The sequence below is a fragment of the Camellia sinensis genome, chromosome 12, assembly GCF_055761805.1.
Source record: "Camellia sinensis isolate YWXY chromosome 12, ASM5576180v1, whole genome shotgun sequence".
NCBI lineage: Eukaryota > Viridiplantae > Streptophyta > Magnoliopsida > Ericales > Theaceae > Camellia > Camellia sinensis.
This window is the reverse complement of record NC_138972.1, coordinates 110,020,001-110,023,377: the sequence shown is the minus strand read 5'-3', so window position 1 is coordinate 110,023,377 and position 3,377 is coordinate 110,020,001.

Below are 3,377 nucleotides of genomic sequence, written 5' to 3'. Positions count from 1 at the left end.
CTTGCCTTCTCAGCTTGAACCTCAGCAAGTGCACTTGTAGTGGTGAACCTTGCTGCTGCACTTGCCTTCTCAATTCTATTTGGTCAGTACATGCATTCTCGGGATTCCATTAGCCTGCTATCGGCTATGTTTGTGTTCACCTCAACGAAACCTCCACCCTTAGCCACCTAACCATAAACTGCCCAGCTTCCTAGGGCAAAAGCCACTGTCAAGCCTGCTATCAATCGTGTTATGCCTTAGCACCAAGCCTAAGGAGGGCTCTTTTGGTCCTGTCTATGCAACCAAGGCAGGTCCATAACTTAGGTGAATGGAAAAAGGGAGTCCCTTGTGCTCGGGCTGCCCTACTCCCATCTTCGCAGGGTAACCGCAATATATTGGTATCTCTGGGTTTGCTATCAGTTTTAACCAGTAAGCCTTGGGACCTGCTGTCAGCGCCAAGTTATTAAACTTTTGGGGGGGCCTGCTATCAACCCTATGCTAGTAATGCCTTGGGGCCTGCTATCAGTGCCAAGCATTAGCCTCTACTCGCAGAGGGAAGCCTCTCTCAATGGCTGCTATCACCTTGGTAGGATATTCCCTCTGCAACTTAGTTATTGCGGTTGTTGCGGTAACCATTTCCCGCGGCGAGTTCAGACAGTAGGGCCGACAATATTAGAGATGGCGGCGCTGACAAAATGCCTCCGCAACTTGGGCGGTGCAAGTACTGCCTTTGTAACTTAGTTGTTTCTCCTCCTTCCCTCAGTAACTTCGAATGGCGACGGAACCGAAGATATTAGGAATTGCGGCGCTAAGGAAAAGTGCCTCAGTAACTTTCCCGCTGCATATGTTCCCTCTGCAACTTCACTTAGGCAATTTCCTTCGTGGAGTCCATTTGGACCCTTGGCAGGTTGGACCTGCTTCGGCCTATTTCCCCTGGGCTTTAGCCCATGCTCTTTCAGTCATACCTAGTCGCCTTAAAGGGGTGACCTCAACACTTAGGTTCATACTTAATTTGGGGTCGAGGTCAAGACCAGAAACTCGTAGACTACCCTTTTAGGAATAGATCTTATCTTAGAACCTGGGGTTCTTTGTTAGCACCTTCTCGCACCTCTAAGTACAAAGAAGGCAGATCCATTTATATACGAAAAACCAAACCACGACTTTCTTTTATTACACCTGCTTGGTCGGAGATAGCTGTTACTTACCCTACGACTACTCGGCTGTCTCAAAGACCGAACTGATCTACTTAGCCTTATCTATAAAATGAAACCTAGCTCACGAGAACAGAGGCCGAGTCTCTAGAAGCTAATCCGGAGATAGCCCTTTGGCTTTGGCTTTACCAACTTACAACAAGAAAGGTTGATCTTAGGTGCAGGAGATATGGAATCTCTACCAACAGAGCATTTTCGGGGAGTAGCAAAGAGAAATCCCAAGATACCAATGTTAGTGAAGAGACTGAAGTCTAGGGGTCAGATACTCAAGGGGAAGTTTTGGATCTGGGGATACATCTGCAAGGGTGGATTCTCTAGGAAGGGGAGCTTTCAATGATAAACCAGCTAAGGGAGTTCTTGAAGAAGGAAGAAGGGGTGGCTGCTAATGTAGAATAAATTGGGTAGTGATGAGGAAGCAGTTGGGAGAAAAATCTCCTTTAGTCTTGAAGAAGACCATCTTTGGCCCTATTCCCCCGCTAGCAGTAGTCCTGATTGGGAGCTACAGATATTGAATGAACTGAAAGGCACAAAGAAAGGAGCGTATATCATATTTTTCAACCTGTTTGAGCTTCACCTATGATCATTTCTATTTTATTCATTAGATAATTCACTTCTACTCTACCTATGAAAAGCTTATGAGCCCTTGTTAGCAGCGAATCTCTCTCCCTTAGCTGCGCACTCTTACAACCAAGCACCGGACCATATAACCCTCGGCAGGCACCCTCACAAAGGACTGCCTTCATACTTCTATACAAGAGTTGGCCGATAAAGAGACTATTTCATCATGAATTTACTCACGTGAACCATCCATGTCTTTCTTGTTCCACTAGCTAGGAGCAAATTATCACCAGTTCTCCAGCTTGTGGCCGAGCTCGAATAAGCTCTTGACCTGGAAAACAATGCCCATGTAACTACCTCTGCTGAGATCGCGGCAGCAAAACAAACTAAGGTTGCACCCTTGTTTTTACTGTTGTCAACTAATCTCTTCAAGGCGGTTAATTACCTATATGCGTTAGAGAGTTTGCTTTTACATCTCCAATCCTGACATTGAAGCTATGTCTCTTCCAACCGCTCAACCGTTAGAACTAGCTCTACGGCTAGTTGGATTTACTAACGAAAGCATTATGAGTGTCGCCTCACAAACTCCCTTTCCGGGTCAATACCAAGAGAATAAGAAGAGTAGTATTACCAAACCTAGCCTAGCCTTCGTCAATCACACTAAAGCAGAGCACCCAACTATGAGACTACTAAAATACCACCCCACCCGATAAAGGTAACCAATGAACGAGAAGAAAAGTATAAATGTAGTAGAGGAAAAAAGTCTCTCTTTTCTTTCAAGAATCCTATTTAAGAACCAACCATGGTTGCTAGTAGAAGAGCTTACGATGAGCTCTCAAAGTCCTACCTTATTCTCCTCATTCTTCTTTACCCTTCCCAAAGTTGGACTTCTTTCTCACCCTAAACCTTCATAAAGGTAGGAGATTCTATCTATCCTACATGCGCCTAGCTACAGGAACAGAGCTAGCTCGATAGAATTGGTTATCATCCTCTCCTAGCTTCCTCTATCCCTATAGATCAGACGATAAGACGAGTTGTTGCGTCTTCATCTTTGCATCTGCATCTATATAAGATCATATATAGAAAGGGGGAGCTACGAAAAGAAAAAGAATTTCCTTTTTCTTAATTCTTTTTTGCACTATGTTACTTATGGGAGTATTAAATTGTACCTCTTTCTTCAGAACCTGCAATGGTAGAGGAAAAGGCAGGAGTCTATTTAGTGGACTTAGTTGCGTATGTAGAGTAAATAACAGCCCCGCTCCCTAACCTAAGGAGCCCCTCCTCTGCCATCCGTCAGAGTCCTCACTATCGTTCGGGTTCTCAGGAGGTCCAGTCATCAACTCAAACTAAACTCCTTCGGTTGTCTGTTTTTGAATAACGTCATAAGTGATCACTGAACCCCTTTCAATCGGGGCTTTCAACCGGGGAACACATGATATCGGGGAGGTTGTTGTAGTTTTCGTAGTTGCTTGTAGTAATCTTTCTTGAATCGAGATTGGCTTGGTGTTCAGTCTACCGCCCTTAGATATTAGATAGCAACAAGCAACGGGCGAAAGCCGTTGCGCTAACGCGCATCTGTTTTCTTTTAGCGGATCCGTATTTTCTTTTAGAACAAGGTGGGGCTGGGGG